Raw genomic sequence first — 18,284 nt, forward strand, 5'->3', positions numbered from 1 at the left:
CAGTCAAGTAAACTCCCAACCAATCAGGTCTCGATATGTTCAGTCAAGTAAACTCCCAACCAATCAGGTCTCGATATGTTCAGTCAAGTAAACTCCCAACCAATCAGGTCTCGATATGTTCAGTCAAGTAAACTCCCAACCAATCAGGTCTCGATATGTTCAGTCAAGTAAACTCCCAACCAATCAGGTCTCGTTATGTTCAGTCAAGCAAACTCCCAACCAATCAGCTCGTAATATCTTCAGACAAGCAAACTCCCAACCAATCAGCTCGTAATATCTTCAGACAAGCAAACTCCCAATGCTGGTCGAGGCTCTTTTTCCGAACGGCACTTTACCTTCCCTGCAGGCTAAAGTCCCAGGGAAGACTCTCGAAAGGTCTCTCAAAATCTCATCTAAATACACACTACTCAAGTCCTATGAAAAGATACACGTATTAAAAGTTAAGGTCAGGGGTTGCCATTTCTGATGAATTCACGTTTACTAACGAGAGCCAACCTCATCACCCTTCATACAAATCTCACATCATCTGATTATCTAGCTTAGCTAATGTTTGTAAGAACTGAAACTCAGAGTCTTACAGAAATAAGTAAATGTCTGTCTCTCTTTCCCACTGGGTCTGGAAAGCGGAGTGGAGAGGTGCATTCTTTATGGGTAGACGGTGAGATAAGTGAGGGGGGGGGGGGGGGGGGGGAATGGCATTCCTCACATTACAGCTGAAGTAATCATTAATACGAGCTGTACAGCTGAGATAAGCACCGCAGAGAGGAACTAAAGCAGCCAGATTGGCTCTTACACTCGTATAAACTACCTGTTATACTAATGCTAACGCTAATCATTAATATGACTAAACAAATCAAATTTGTACATTTTTAATCATTTCCTGCATTTTTAACCCTAAACCCTTATTATCCAGGAACACAGAGAACAACAAAGGATTAGGGTTAGTATGTTAACATCATAGTTAACAGTCACTGATCACAGTGAGGTGATCCCTCATGAAAGACTAGTGGCTTCCGTGATACTACAATACGACATCGTAGTAATGACTTCGGTCTGATTTTCTTGGTTTTCCTTTTAGTTATTAGTTAACGTTTATTATACCTAACAGAGTAAAAGCTTTTTACTGAGGGCCTGCACTCGTATAGCACATGACATTAACGTTAAATCAATATTAAAGCATTTTATGTTGGTTATTAACTAATCAATTAATTAAAAGATTCATTTCCTTAATTTATTTATTTAGTATTTACTGATTGAGTGGTTTGTCAATAATAATAATAATAATAATAATAATAATAATAATCAACTTCATGAATATTTCAACTTTAAACCCTGTGCACTGAGGCAAAATTTCACTTTTCCCAGCCACTTAGATCTCTAAATTTTTTAATTTAAATAATAAAATAAAAAAAATCCATGTCCAAGGCCCATTTCAGACACGTCATATCCAGAACACTAGATTTATATCCACACTTCTCGTGTTCATCCAGCTCTCGTATATTACATATAATGTTTTACACAAAAGGTATACACTGCGATACACCTTTATACCTCATGGCTTCTGAATCCTCGATTCTGATTGGTCGGATAGGGATGATTCGGTTCCTCGGGATTATGCGATTATGCTAAATGACTCGTAAACGGGATTATGCTAAATGACTCGTAAACGAGCTGATTCTGGGCCGGGGTGTCGTGAGTGGCAGAGCAGCTAGAAATGATCGCGAAACCCAAGGAAACTCGATTTTTTAGAAATCGGCAAAGATTTTTCCCGCAGATTCGGGCCAAGACGTCGTCACGAAGCCCTCTTCGATTCACGTACGTCCAACATGAGTACAGCTAACAGGTTTCATTTACCAACGAACATCACTGCGAAAGACAATTCTGTGCGATTGCGATTTCGCCAATTCAGCTAGTTTTCCACAAAAAAAAGGCACAAAAATAATTAAAAAAAAAAAAGCTGCAGCATAATCGAGCGTTTTTGGCCGCAATGTTCACAAAAAAAACTTTGATAAAAGGTCACGTTGCCAGATACACACACACACACTGTGCCTCAGTGACGTTAAGCTTGTTTAACTCTCACATTAACAACACTTGAATTTCAGGGGATTCCTTACAGTACACGTTTGCACACTCGTGCTCATGACCCCTGACTCACACGCCGCGCGAGTTCAGATCGTTTACGCGAACAAGTAAACAAGCCTCACGCTGTAGTCTGGCATCCGTGTCAGAGACGCGGCGTTCGTCAAACTCATTTCAATTGCAAATCAGTTTCCCGGAACAACCTCACGTCCATTCTCTCTGCTCTGGAAGTGAACCTCAAGGGAGTAAATAAATAAGACTTCAGGAGCTCTGTGCACTCCAACAAACCAACACATGACTTGTACGGGACTTAAGAGATATGCAGACACTTCCTTACTTAAAGTGTAAAGTATTCACGTTCCTACTTATCCCTAAATAAAGGAGCGAAACAGCTTTAACACAAAAACGTGGCATCCCAATTAATATTAATTATATCGTGATGATATATATTTTCCTCCTGGATTATTTAATTAGATCATTACGTGCACAATATTTTTTTTATTTAGATACAAAAGGTTGTATAAAAAGAGATTTATACATTAAGTTCCCATTAGCATTAGCTCATATTTGTTGATTGAAAATTTTTTCATGAGACAGCGTGTTTACCTGAAGCGGATGTGTCGTCTGTCTGACTCCGACCTCCTGCTTCTCTCGCTCTCTCTCTGTCGTCTCCTTACACCTGCTCCTCTCCTGCTTCAGCACTGTTTCCGAACACCAGCCTCTAAACGATCTGCTCTCGCACTGATCTCAGAGAGCCACCGTCGCCCTCGGCTTGGAAAAATTCCCTGAGAAACTTCCCTGTGCCGACAAGTGTCTCGGATTACTCTTATCTAACTTTCTCGGCCCCTTTGTTTAGAAAGCACGCCATTATATACGCCGGTGTGGCAGGACCTGTTCTCCTTGTTCGTGGATGCGGGATTATATGCATTATATATATGAAACATGGCTTTTGTTTTGCGTATCCAGGCGGTTTTTTTTCGGCGCTTTGTAATTCGGCGCCTAAAGTGAGCACTATTTCGAGAAAACGGCTTTGTAAACGTATTACGTACTATAATCGTTAGCGTTGGAAAACCTTCCGTGCGAAGATGTTGTTCTGCGACGCCCGTGATCTCATCCTCTCGCGCTCAGTCGTGTTTGTTCATCCACAGGATCGAATGACACAATGCTGGTGGAAAGCACTTCATTCTAAACAGCAGTGTAAACAGAAAGGCAGTCCTGTTCGCTCGGGAGGTTTTTCCACTGCACAAAGTACTACAAGGCAGGAAGCCGGAACAGGATGTACCACCCGGATCTAACAGTACCCTAGAAGAAGATCTAGAACTAGAGCTTGTTCCTGATTTCTGGACAGAGCATCACACAATATGTAGTTTTGTGTACACTTTTCTGGACACAAGCTTCAGAATCTTCAAGGCTGGAATCTGATCGGCTCTCCACATGTCTGTAGATACATACTTCTGTGCGCTGGTACAAATGCTGCAACACAATGAGCTTCTTTCAGAACAAGATATAAATCACTGGGTTGAAACGAGTAGAACTCGATGCCAACGGCGCTGACGGAGACGCCTCCGCTTGCCGACGAGTCAAGTCCTTCTTCTTGCTAATTTGAACGCCTCAGCAGGAAGAAAGCTATCGGAGAAAAACTATTTCAGATATTTGACCTTGCTGTGACCCTGATACGTGTTTGGATCCATTCAAAATCATAAAAAGCGTAAAGAGTCCATGACATCCTGTCTTCTGAGAATTTCATTTAAACTGGTTGGTGGCAGATAAACATGGCTGGTCATTTGCACTGTCAGTCAAATGGCCTCTTTTGTGAAATTAGTTAGTTCTTCACCATGTTTTGTTTGGTCCCCCCCCCCCACGTAAAGCCTACATAACATTTCCAACACAGTTACGATACCATTTTTAACATATCACTTTAAACAGAATTTTCTGGGGACTTGAGACGCACGATACGAAACCCTCGATAGGACACGGTTTCATGTCCTATCAAACCTTTGTGTTGAATCAGGAAAAGTGTTGCGATTCTTCCAGATATAAACGCTCGTAAGTGGAATCAGCGGTCCGGTAGAACCGCTCCAGTATCAGAATTGCAATATAGCGGTACTGATTTAAAAAAGATATATTGTATTGTGCAGCCCTAGCTACAAACATAGTCCAGAAACCTTTAAAAAAAAAAAAAAAATGTGATGATTATGAATATGGAGTGGGAAAAACACTCTTCGTCTCCTTCTGTCTCTTCGCGAAAGTGAGGCTCGTCGTGCCGAGGAAGGCCATTCACACCTCCTGGAACACCTTCAGTCACCGGCATTATCAGATTGGACTGAACACTCAGAGGGCATTAGCGCTGGCTAAGGCCGAGTCCTGACAAACGTTTTCAGAAGGGACCTGTTAATCCAACCAGGCGTGCGAGTAAGCACGCAAGGTGACTGCCACGTGTATAGTGTGTTAATTATGCACGCCCCCCAAAAATAACCACAACACCAGCGTAAAACTTTCTTGCAACACTTTAAAACAGAGTGTTGTTATTAAAGTGCTGTTTAAAAGTTGATTTTGCAACTTGACAACCACAAGAATCGACTAAATTCTGCAAATTTGACATTTTTCCCCCCATTCTCCCCCCCCCCCCCCCCCCCCCCACACACAATGTTGTACAACACGAAACACATTAAACACACTTATCCAGCCTGAAACACACTCCACCTGGACCTCCAGCAGGTAGGACGAGATGGATCAGGTGCCATCTTCACTGTTTATCCTGTTGTGCAAAATCACAACAGGAAGTGTTCAGAGATGATATTCCATCACTGGTGACGTATGTATGTTCTGGCTCTGGTCTGCTCCCAGTGGACATCACGAGTAGTTCTCCAGGTGTAAAAAAGGTACGCAGGTGAGTATGTGAACGCTGACGCTTAACTAGCTTCCGCATCTGCACGCATCAAGTACAACCCTGTCTGAAGATTCAAACAGGAAAACATAACAAAGTGTCGATACGTTATTCCTCCACTATTGTTCATTTTCCTCGTGTTAAACTAAAACAAGCGCACTTATTATACAGTTAAACCTGACCTTCGACTTTCCTACTTGTTTCATATTTATTTCCTTTAGATATTACACACAGTGAAAACGAATCGATTTCTTCTACCTGTTGCCAACAAACTGTTTACGTTAGCTCAATTTCACACCAATTCAATCCCTTTAATGACTCTTCTTCATTGCACCATAAGTTTTCAACCATTTGAGCTGAATAATCAGAATATGGAGAAACCTAATGGAGGGGATGAAGAGGAACAACGAAAGGGGGAAAAAAGAAAGAAAGACGGCATGTATGTGGTGGGCCAGACGAGTCTGAACCTGCCCCATCTTACGTTCCTGACCAAAGAAAAGATGTAACACCCCGAGCCAGGCTCGTGTCCTCAATGTAAGAGACGTCCTGACACTTAGAAATGCAATACTCTTGAGGAAACTCCTGGAAAAACACAGAGAGTTCCTCAGAAATAACGTAGACCTGGAGCACTGAAATAAAAGAACTCGGTGATAAGAAGCGGCTAGTCCAATCTTGCGGTCGTGACAATGATTTGTGATACAAAGTAAAGCCAAGTATGAGGAAATGGGAAATTAATTTTATTATTGGCTTCAGGCCAAGTTGAAATCATCTGCTGTGAACAAAAGAAGTTCTACAAATTCGTCCATGTCGAAATCAAAATAAACCCTAGCTAAAAATTCATGATAAAAAAAAAATATTTCCTGAGCACATTATATCATCCGTAGAACTTAGGTAACCTGGGTAATTTCTCTCAAAGTAATAAACGTAGATCTGAGTATTTAGTATACTCAGAAATCCGTTTCATAAATGAATGCTCACTGGCCCATCTAAAAGTAAACTAAAGGTTTAATCGGCATATATCGTACTACACTCCGAGAATACTTAAAAATGATAGTGTATCTAAAGCAAACTAGTATATTTCTCTCCGAGTATACTTAAAGATATTAGTACATTAAAAGTAAACCAGTATATTTCTCTCCGAGGATACTTATAAATACTAGTATATCAAAAGTAAACTAGTATATTTCTCTCCGAGTATACTTATTCTAGTCTATAACAAGTAAACTAGCAGTTTTGTCAAAATTCTTATAAATACTACTATATCAAATGTAAACTAGTATATTTCTCCCAAGTATACTTATAAATACAAGTGTATCAAAATTAAACTAGTGTACTTTCATCCAAGTATACTTATAAATACTAGTATATAAAAATTAAACTAGTGTACTTTCATCCAAGTATACTTATAAATACTAGTACATAAAAATTAAACTAGTGTACTTTCATCCAAGTATACTTATAAATACTAGTACATAAAAATTAAACTAGTGTACTTTCATCCAAGTATACTTATAAATACTAGTACATCAAAAGTAAACTAGTATACTTTCATCCAAGTATACTTACTAATACTAGTACATAAAAATTAAACTAGTATATTTCTCTCCAAGTATACTTATAAATACTAGTACATCAAAATTAAACTAGTGTACTTTCATCCAAGTATACTTACTAATACTAGTATATAAAAATTAAACTAGTGTACTTTCATCCAAGTATAATTACTAATACTAGTATATAAAAATTAAACTAGTGTACTTTCATCCAAGTATACTTATAAATACTAGTATATAAAAATTAAACTAGTGTACTTTCATCCAAGTATACTTACTAATACTAGTACATAAAAATTAAACTAGTATATTTCTCTCTAAGTATACTTATAAATACTAGTACATCAAAATTAAACTAGTGTACTTTCATCCAAGTATACTTATAAATACTAGTATATAAAAATTAAACTAGTGTACTTTCATCCAAGTATACTTACTAATACTAGTATATCAAAAGTAAACTAGCACAGTTTTGCCCAAAATAATTATAAATGCTAGTATATAAAATAAATTAATATGTTTCTGTAAAATTAAAATAATAGTATTAAAAAAAATCACAAATGCTAGTACTGTATTTCTAAAATAAACTAGTATATTCCTGTCCAAAAATACTTATAAATAGTTTATATGTTTTTTAACATACTTCTCTCCAGAAATACTTATAAATACTACTATATATATATATATATATATATATATATATATATATATATATATATATATATATATATATATATATAAAAACCTAGTATATTTCTTTCCAAGTATACCTAGAAATGCGAGTATATAAAATAAGCTAGTTTATAACGACACTTCAATTCAAGCAGTAGAATATTTTTCTCGAAAAGTACCTAAAAATTCTAGTAAACGGTCTAACTTCAGTAGGCAAACGCATATTATTGTATATATAGAGTCAGTGATTACAACTAAAATACCATCGGAGCTATAAATGCTATTTCTTATATTATATAAGTATAATTATAGATAACTGAAATGTTTACCCTAGCTAGCCTGCCTTTATAGCTACATATCTATGAGTAACTAATCAGTGTATGTAGTGTTGAAATATTAATAACATTCATTTGTAGTTACTGTGTTTATGATAAATAAAACATTTTGTTCCCAAAATGTCAGTTTTACGAAATTCTCGTACATTCACATCTCAACAACGGAGAATCGGTCAGACGGTCAGTCAGTCAGAGACTTTGATGACCCTTAGTCAGCAGCACATTAGAGATGGTGAGTCATACGGCCGTGTTGTTGACCACTGAAAAGCATCCATTTATCAGGCTATAAAAAAAACAGCTCTTAAGTGCTGACGTTTGGCTCTTAACCTCAGGATGTGCCCTACAAATCTGCTCTGAGAGAGAAATCTTCGCGACATCAGAGCTATAATACGGGCTTTGTCTGAAGCCGTAAACAGTCTCATTGCCGAGCGGGTGCAGAATTACAGCCTGTTTGACCACAAAGGAGGTTATGCGATGCAGGAACGGGCTCGGAGAAAGGTATCGGAGACGTATTTGCAACCAAGCCTTGCAGTCTGAGAAGAAAAACAGCCGTCGAGGTTAATTAAATGTCATCGGACTCCACGTTTGAATGGTGTACGGTTAAAATGCAGCGGCGTTTGTTTTTACCTTTTCAATGAACAATAGTCACTGAAGCAAATAGCCTTAATGGCAAGTCTGTCTCCAAAACAATGGCGGTCAGTCTATTTTAGGATCATGTGTGTTTTTAGCTAACTGAGATTGGAGCAAAGAGTGGCTCGATTTCCATACACTCCCGAGTCCCCTGACTACTGCTAGACCACACATGGAACGATATCTTGCTCAATATCTTGTTTGTTTTAGAAACTGAATGTAAGTGTAGAATGATCAAACGTTCACGATCAGGACGCCAGGCTTATCCTCCGGGTCTTTAATTCCGATGTCAGATGCCTCTCTCGACAGATAAGATTATCTAAAAGCAGCAGCAGTGTGTCATTGTGTGTATTTGTGACGTCCTGAGAGAAAAACCTGTCTAATCCTAATCTAGTACCTTCACCTCAGCTGTGAAACGAGGCTCTGTGCAATCTGGGATGGCTAAAATCCGGGGCGGACTGAGGCTCTCCGCAGTCCGCGTGGAACAGTGACGGGCCATTTTTAGCTATCGAATCAGATAACATTCGCTGGACCATGGGGAAACTTCTGCTTTTGTAGATACGGTGTCCATTTGAATATTTACACACGATATACTGGGATGAAACATTCACAGCTACATGTGTTCGGTGTAGTCAGATGATCGCTTACCGTACATTCATATTAGCAAGAAACAAGTAATTAGCAACTCCTGCTGCTGTCACTTCTGGGTGACCTGTACAGTTTAGTCATATACACACTACATGGCTGAACATTTCTGCACCCCTGACCAGCACACCCTTGTGTTATGATTTATTCCTCATTTGCTCTTATAATGTCATGGAGCTCACTTTGTACAAAGGGGCATCGTCATGCTGGAACAGCTTTGAGTTCCATGAAGGGAAACTGTAAAGCTACAGCACACTGAGACGTTCTATACAACTGTGTGCTTCAGACTTTTTGGTAACAGTTTGGGGAAGAACCACATAGGGGCGTGACGCCCGGGTGTCCACATACTTTTGGCCGAATAGCGTACGTTTTAAAGCGAACTAGTTAAACGAATTAAATAACGCCCTAATCGGTGTAAAGACTGGTCGCGTGATTTACATGCTGTGCTTCGTTGACGGATTAGCAAAGCAAGCTAACCGTACTAGCTGCGTGCACTCAACCGAGACATTAACACGCTCCGTTTTCTCCTTCCAAGCATTCGTTTTCCTTCATAGATCGCTATAAATTTTTACCGAGAGGTCGGAGATGACAGGATAAGATAAAATCATGGTTAAGTTTATAAGTTCATGAGTTTTCTTCCATTTCTTTTGCGTGACAAACAAGCTCGTGGTCTTCTCATTCTATTGGCAGATCACTTTGCTTCTTTCTAGAAATAAAAGCTTAAAATGAGTTTAAAAAAAAAAAAAATGATCCGCCAACAGAACAAGACTATTTCAAGCTTGAAATGAGTACGAATGGCTTGGTTTAATAGTTTATATACGTTCGGTTTATTGTAATCTTATAAAAGGAAAAATTTCCACGTGCTAAGGTGTTGTTTTTTTGCGGTGCAGTACCTAAATCAGATTTGACACGTCTTCCGATTCACTGATTTCGTGCCAAGAGCTGCATGTTGTGTCGACTGACACGGTGATGAGAATGTAAGAGCTTGCACGTGAACACAGGACACAACTTGTCACCGATGGCGTCTCGGACGTTCGATGGTATAATTTGCCGACAGAGGATTACAGAGAGTCACTCTGTGATTAAGAGGATCAGGATCGGATCAGTGTTCGGTATCGGCCGATACTCCGAGGTACTATTTGTTAGTAAATCTAGTAAACACACAACATGGAAAGCGGCACTGGTAATATATCTTAGCAGTGGTTTTAACCTAGAAGTAATTACCACGCTGGTTAAAGACACGGAGTGATGTAGCACAACCCTGTGTTTAGAGGAGGAATGTGATAATGTCTAGTTTTGTGCTGCATTAAAGCCCCGAGGACATGAACTACACAGGTGATACTGCTTCATACCGACACTCCTGCTCACGTAGTATTCCCACAAGGAGTTTACTCATCGCTGGATCGCGTGCGTTCGTCAGAAAAGCGTACGCTCCCTGATGGTGTCGTATAAATGAGAAAGCGACAACTCACCAAGGATGTTAGCTAGTTCTTAACACACCCTTATTGACTTTACTCACATCCTAGAAGTGTGTATCCAGAGCCCAGTGGGGAGGGGAAAAAAAATCCTGAAGTCGAAATGTGTATGGTCTTCTTACTTAAAAAGAGATCGATTTGCCAGACCGAGTTGCTAGCTCGGGTGTTTAGCATGCTAGCTCTCAATCTTACTAAATAAAACATTAGCAAATGAAGGCATACAGTGATATCTACGTAGTGAATCATCGGGCAATCATCTAATAAACGTACACTTAAATTTAACATTTGAACTGATAAAAGTAATGCAAGATTACGGAAGGGCTACGTCGGTCATGTGACACACGATAGTGACGGGAAGTTCGGCTCATTTTACTGACTCGGATCTTTGAAGCTGGTTCAGCAAAGTGAACGAATCTTTTTTCCGAGGCGTTTCGTTCACTTCAGCAGAGTATAATTAAAATGTTACATGTTAAATTAAACTCCCCAAGGCATCTAGCACTTACTTATGCAAACGATCACATTTGGAATAAAAAATAAACTATAGGTTAATGCAACCGAGGCTGAATTATGACCAACAGACATGATTCATTAATAGTTTAGCTGCGTCTTCAGGCGATGCGGTCTGTTAGTTCGCCTAACGTCCCGATCCGAGGCGTTCTTTCTTTTGTCACGTCACGTTTGTCACGTCTGTTCTCCGGAAACAGAAATGATTTGTTCACGTCACGGGTCTTCGGGTTCGAGTCGTTCGTTCATCCCGTGACCGCCCCATAGGCTGAATGCAGTGGGGCTGTGACGTGACGAACGAACGAACGACTCGAACCCGAAGACTCGTGACGTGAACGAATCGTTTCCGTTTCCTGTACAGAACCTACGGGGATGTTACAGCGCATGCGTGGTCAATAATGAACGAATCACTCTCCGAGACAACTTGTTCATATTAAAGATTCGTTCCAAATGAACGACACATCACTACTGCGCACACACACACACACAAACGCACACACCCAGGACAAACATATAAAGACACAGCATCTATTAAACACATTAGATCTATTGAATCTACAGCGTCTTTTTAAACACACCCTTGTTGACTTTCTTCCCATCTTAGAAGTGTGTCTCAACTACCTCACACTTGTGTAATGATATTTCTTCCTTCAAACGCTGTCTGCTAGTTTGATTAGCTAGTGCGCTAATTCTCTATCTTGCTAACTAGATGGAGTAAATAAAATATAAGCAAACCTAATCCTACGATGAAATCCTACGATGAAATCTACTTGTTCGATTTATTTGTAGCATTATCAGCAATTATACAAGACCACTTCAGGACCTTTAACTCTTTTTTTTTTTTATTAATTTTTTTTACCGGAGGCCAAAAATGGTTCGTTTTCGCCCGTGCTCAGCATTGAATTTAACAGTGAAGTCACAGGGCTTTAAGAATTTGCGGTTTTTCTTTCTTACTATTTTTACCTAGCCTACTAGGCTTCAATCCATCCATCCATCTTCTATACCGCTTACAATTCAGGGTCACGCGGAACCTGGAACCTATCCCAGGGAGCATGGGGCACAAGGCGGGGTACACCCTGGATGGGGAGCCAATCCATCGCAGGGCACAATCACATACACACTCACACGCCCATTCATACACTACGGACACTTTAGACACGCCAGTCAGCCTACCATGCATGTCTTTGGACTGGTGGAGGAAACCGGAGAACCCGGAGGACACACACACACACAGGGCAGACGCGGGAATCGAACCCCCAACTCTTGAACATGCTAACCACTAAGCCACGGTGCACACCTACTAAGTATAATTGTCATAATTTTATTGTGGTAGTTGTATACAGTGTTTTACTATCAAAAACGCTTTGGTCGTGCTCTTCGTTTCATCTCTGCACCAGTGTAATTTCCCATCGCTCTGTTCGCCAGCAGCTAAACACAGAGTCACGATACTCTACACACAGAAACCCAACCGTGTCCGGAGTAATCTTATAACAGGCTCGCGAAGATGAAAATAATTCAGTTGTTTATACTGATTCAAAATGTCCGATAAGTCGGTGTCCATTCCGGCAGAACGGAACGGAACTCGCATGGTTTTAATACCGCTTCATTAATTAACACATCCTATGGTGTTACTTTTTAAACCACTAAGGTTAAAAAAGCGCTATATTATAGACCATTTACAAGCCTGCAAGAGTAAGCTCGTAAACAAGGCACTTAGATACCGAGCTAGGCTTAATATATTATGTACAGAGGTATATATATATATGATCATATATTAGCTATGTAACGGAGTACCTTCTTTCTCAACGCTGTTATTTTTGAAAACGTTGCCGCATTTGCCAGTAAAGCTTTCTCTCCACACCGCCTTTCTGCCCTGTCCTCCACCACCGTCTGGTCTACACGTGTCCAAAAACACAGGAAAATGTTCATCAGAATGATGAAACAAGTCACAAGTCAGAGTCTCTGAGTGGTAGTGTCATGGAAATCTCCTGAACTTCCCGAAGACCGGTCCGCCCCTGCAACTAACCATCCCGGCGTTTATGACGTCTGACTGTCCTGGTTTATAGCTCCAATTTACCTCAAGGTGACGATGCTAAAGCGTTAAGGAGAGCCAAAAGGTCTAAAGAAGACCTCCTTGAGTGTCTGGTTAGCGTCACGTTTACCGTGTTTTCCTGAATAAAGGCAGCTGTCCATGTTTGTGCATGACTTCACAAGTCTCTGAGATAAAGACTGACTGATCATTGATAAAGGCAGCGTTTTGTCCAAATCCGAGATCGCTATGTGCTTGTGCTACTTTCTATACACAGGTGCTTGAAAGTTTGTGAACCCTTTAGGATTTTCTATATATCTGCATAAATGACCTAAAACATCATCAGATTTTCCTAAAAGTAGATAAAGAGAACCCAGTTAAACAAATGAGGCAAAAAATATTATACTTGGTCATTTATTTATTGAGGAAAATGATCCAATATTACATATCAGTGAGTGACAAAAGTATGTGAGCCTCTCGGACCTCCGAAAATGAGTTGTTGATGCTGATCAGGCCGGAAAAGGTTATAAAACCGTTTGTAAAGAGTTTGGACGTCACCAATCCACCGTCAGACAGATTGTGTACAAATGGAGGAAATTTAAGACCGTTGTTACCATTGTGGTCGACCAACAAAGATCACTCCAAGAGCAAGACGTGTTATAGCCCACGATTTCACAAAATCACAAAAAAGCCTACACTGAAACCAACCATTCCTTTAATCCCCCACTTAACACCCCATATTTAATGAATCAAACACGCCAGGGTGTGCTATAATAGGAAAATAATTAATCCATCCATCCATCCATCCGTCCATCCATTCGTCCATCCAACCATCCATCCATTTTCAGTACTGCTTATCCTATCCAGGGTCGCCGGGAAGCCTGGAGCCTATCCCGGAGAACTCTGGGCACAAGGTTGGGGACACCTTGGACGGGGTGCCAAAACATCAAAGGGCACACTCACACACACATTCAAACACACTACAGACAATTTAGACATTCCAATCAGCCTAAAACGCAGATATTTGGACTAGGGAGGAAACCAGCGTACACAGAGGAAACCCCCGAAGCACGGGGAGAACACGCAAACTCCACGCACACGGGGCGGAGACGGGATTCAAACCCCCAATAAGTACGCCATGTGTAAACTATGAAGGTTGCCTGTCATTCAGGTCTCTATGACTGAATCATTACTACATAATACTATATTTATTAAGGTTTAACTGTGGTTTGAAGTCTATTGAAAATTAATCAACCCCTTCTGACCAATCAAAACCGGCCCAGCTGTGTGGTATAAAGAAATGTAACGTAACAGATGTTAATTTGGGGAGGCAGTAAGGGCAAGTCAAGGCATTAGATCAGAATTGGATAGTAATCATGTGACTGATCGTATTAACAAGCTCTTAGCACTTTCGTTCCTTTCTTTATTTTTCCTTAGACCTTAAACAGAGCGAGACCTCTGAACGTCTGAAGTGGCTCCTCCTAGCTGTCAACAACGCACCACGGCTGGAGACGTCAAAAGGTCATGAAGGGGGTCTCTGGTCTCCATGGTTACTTCACGGTAGGAGGAAAACACTTCAACACTTCGGCAGTCCCTTTTGTCCTGCAATTCTGGGCATTGAAAACAGCGACACAAACACCACTGATCTCCGCCAAACTGCACACAACTACAAGCAAATAAACTCCAGTACACTAGTGAAGTGTTAGGGTGAGGATTGGGGGGTGTGTGTGTGTGTGTGTGTGTGGTGGGGGTCTATGGGTAAATACTTCACGACCACCAGCGTGGATAACAAGAACAACCAGCGATTTGCTCACCGATACTCATCCAGCCGTTAAAACCCCTCCAGCTTCTTTAAAAGAAACGGAAAACAACACGCTGCAATATGATGAAGCGAAGATGGAGATATTTTGGGTTACCAGAAATAAGCGGTTTCTCGGAGTGTAGTAGGTTAAACATTTTAAACCCCGGACTCTTGGCATAAAAAAAGAAAAAGAAAAAGAAAAACAACTCTTTAGGGTCTAAAAACATCTAATAGTAAATTAAACGTCTTTTAGTAACATTCAGTGGTAACTAATGTCAAAATGTCATTTTTTAAAAAAATAAATGGCTTATTTGCTGTACAGATTATAATAATGACATAGAATGAGAAAAGAAACCAGATTCAAACAGATCTATTTATATTAACGATACGAACACAACATGTGTTTTTTTATTATATTTAAAATCACATTAAAAATAATTGTATTCAAAGATTCTGCCATTTTTAATAAGGTTAGTGATGTCCAGATGTACTTAGGCCATTTTAGTAGTGTCTTGTATGTATATATATATATATATATAAAAACAATAATATTATTAAAGTGACATTTGAAGGCGTATGAGGATCGTGTAAGTTCCTAAATATGATCTCGTTATTAGACAAAATATTTCATTAACGCAGAAATCCGTCTTAATTGATGAGTATTAATCAGGTTTATGACGGTTGAGGAGGACTATTTGCTGAAAAAAAAAAAAAAAGATCAGGTTTACGTCACTGAAATCTCCGAGGCTGTAAAAATCCTGACCCGAGGCCGAGTGAGGCTCTCACGCGTCACATCAGTAAATCGCTACGCCACTCCTGAGAGACTTGAACCCTTTTTGCAGCCGGGAACCTCTTTTAGTATTAAAAACCACCTTAACGATCATAGCGCACATTTATTCTTGTAAGTAAAATCCGATTATTCGCCATTATTTATATTACAAAATAACGGTCCAATTATATGCCATTATTTTATTGGATTCTTTTTTTTAATGATTGGAGTCATGACAGCTTTTTATTCGTGAACTTTCCACCTGATCATAGAACTGCGCTGACATCAGGGACGGGGCGATATCTTCTCGTTTGCGATACACCGCTAGAAATTCTCCCCACGGTAAGAATTGGTCTTCCCACGATAATGACGATAAAGACTAGTTGATGATGTATTCGTGTGCGATGGTCTGCGACCCGTTCGCTCAGGTGCAGAGAGAAAACAAGTTTGGCACACTTGCAGCCAAAAACAGCGGCGCACGGTACTATATCGTCACCGATATCGCAATAAATACCAGAAAATACCGTGATATAATTTTAAGTCCATATCGCCCATCCCTAACTGACATGATTTAAGCTTGCTTTTAATAAATGAGTTTTAGACGAGGAAATAAACACCTTCCTATATGAGAAAGGTACGTGACACGGGCTTTAAGAAATTAAATACGAGAACAGTGATAACAGACGGGAGGCTAATGTAATATCCATCAATAGCTCGAGTAGCGCATTATAGCACGAGGTTTCATCGATGACATAATAAGAATGACGTGGGACACACACACACACACACACACACACACACACTTCAAAGCAGATAAACAGCTACATTATTGATTTTGAACTTTAAGTGTTACTGTAAGTCTGTAATGCTCTACAGGTTTCATGCCATGTTTCCTCCGAATTGTAAACGTGATCAACAGAAAAGCTGTAACCCCACTGAGCTTCTGTCATTTTGCGTGATTTGTACTTTGATTAGATGATGTGTGCTTAGTCTATCTGCTGCTAGTTTCTCCTTCAAAGGCATTTAGGGGAAAACAGAATGATTCTGTAAATAATCCACCTCGTTCGCCTTCTCAACATGCAGTTCAGGGGCGGAGTTAGCACTGGCAAACGCAGGCAAACGCAGGGAACCGCCTTGGGTGTCCGGAAGACGAGAGCCCCCTAGAAATGCAAATGATCTATATATTTTTCAAATTAATGCTAAGACACTGAAATGAGGAGACCATTCATATATTTTGTCCAGGGCCACCAAATCACTAAATCCGCCCCTTCTGCAGATGACGTGCTACTGATGTGTCTGATAAAGATCAGCCTAAACGGACATCAAATCTAGGAGGTGTTTCGTTCGGTCTGTGCGATCACCTGAGAGGACCGTCACTGACGGGCTGTGTAAATCTACAGTCTGGGCTAGAAAGAAATCAGCCCCAGCCTCGCTACTCACTTCTCGCTGCTTCGTTTCATTCTGTGTGTTTATCTTACGAACGTCGGTGGTGCTGTCCTGCTCGGATTCCACAAAGATCCCAAATAAACGTGTTGAGAGAAAATAATCTGACGTGGACGAGAAAAAAAATAAAAAAAAGTATCCACACTGATTTTTTCCCCCCTTTCTTTTTAAATCTTTGAAAGACGGAACGGAGGATTAGTCAATTGGTGATCTGTAAAATGTGAAAATGACCAAATATTTGCATTTGAAATGAAGTTATAGAATGATCTGTTTTCTTTAACAAGAAATTGTCTTAATTGATTCGATTACAAATTCATTACACATTCAACAGTACAAAATGTTGCAGTAATTTCTAGTGTTGCATTAAATGTTTAAAAAATATATTATTCATAACTGAAATGAAATAAACCCACAAGAGTTCACTTCATATATTAAAAAAAAATAATAATAATTCAATAATAAATTATAATAATTATAGACAGACTTTTAGACTAGATGCGAAACCGGAAGTAAGTGAATTAAAAACCAAATCACTCACCATGATCGATTCCAACAAATGATGATGAACCTTATAATCTTAATCGTGATATTTTAACTCCTTATTGCTATATTTTTTAACTGAAAAGTGAAATATTCCCTCCAGTTTGTCTGTAAACTCAGAACAGCACAAACATCCGAACGACTCCGGTGTAAAATTCGCTCTGCTCTCTTTCCCTCTCCGACATTTAAACTCAGGACCCAGCCAGCGATGAAGCCCCGCCCCTTGATCTCTGATTGGCCAGAAGACTCAAAACCACAGCGATGACTGGACAGTTGAGCTGTCGTTCAGGTTTCCATGGCAAGAGTATAACGCAGTCGAACGGCGGAGTTGCAGCCAATCACAGCAGCAGGACGCTGGATGAAATTGGCGCGTCACCAGCGACATCTCCCGGTCAAAAGAAGCAATTACACTAAAAGTTTTAAAATGTCTCCTGAAAACAAATATAAACGTTTACCTGAAGTAAATATATGAACGCAGAGGAAATATTTTCTCTGTGGAAAGTTTCCACTTTCCAGGTGTAAAACAGGAAAAAATATTATTATTATTATTATTGTTTTTACATTAAGAGTCTTCAGTGTAAAACAATCATAAACTAATTAAAATAACATTATTGGGGTCTCTTTAATTTTTTTTGTAACCTTATTTACAATAAAACAACGTTTTATGCAATAAATGGCAGCTAAAGTTTTTAAAAAGTATTCTCAGACTGCTTAAAAGAGATAAACCACTCCAACAATGTTGTGCTGTAGTAGGAAAATAATCAACGATGAGGTGATGTGTTAAACAGAGTCATCCCTTCCAACCCAAACCGGATTATTTTCCAATATCATCACGTTTTATTTCATCTTGTACCACAGCAATATGGCAATGATTTACATTTTTAATTTATTAAAGGATGACACATCATACTTTTTTTTTTTT

The 18,284-nt window shown here is 39.6% G+C and overlaps 1 protein-coding gene and 1 long non-coding RNA gene across 3 annotated transcripts in view; one reads left to right on the plus strand and one right to left on the minus strand.

Moving 5' to 3' along the window:
- The window catches only part of n4bp3 (NEDD4 binding protein 3), a 39,531-nt gene extending 21,978 nt beyond the window's left edge, over window positions 1-17,553 (minus strand). The window contains exon 1 of one of the 2 annotated variants that reach the window (XM_017484866.3): window positions 17,361-17,553. The gene's annotated coding sequence lies outside the window, so the exon portion shown is untranslated. Of the gene's footprint in view, window positions 1-2,685; window positions 3,230-17,360 lie in introns of those variants that run through there. The other variant, XM_017484865.3, reaches the window with a different exon arrangement.
- On the plus strand, window positions 14,245-18,275 carry LOC128634881 (uncharacterized). The gene is made up of 2 exons (XR_008397798.1): window positions 14,245-14,369; window positions 17,558-18,275. It is a non-coding gene; the product is annotated as an uncharacterized LOC128634881 (long non-coding RNA).
- Window positions 18,276-18,284: the final 9 nt, after the last annotated feature.

The sequence above is a fragment of the Ictalurus punctatus genome, chromosome 14 (assembly GCF_001660625.3).
Source record: "Ictalurus punctatus breed USDA103 chromosome 14, Coco_2.0, whole genome shotgun sequence".
Taxonomy (NCBI): Eukaryota; Metazoa; Chordata; class Actinopteri; order Siluriformes; family Ictaluridae; genus Ictalurus; species Ictalurus punctatus.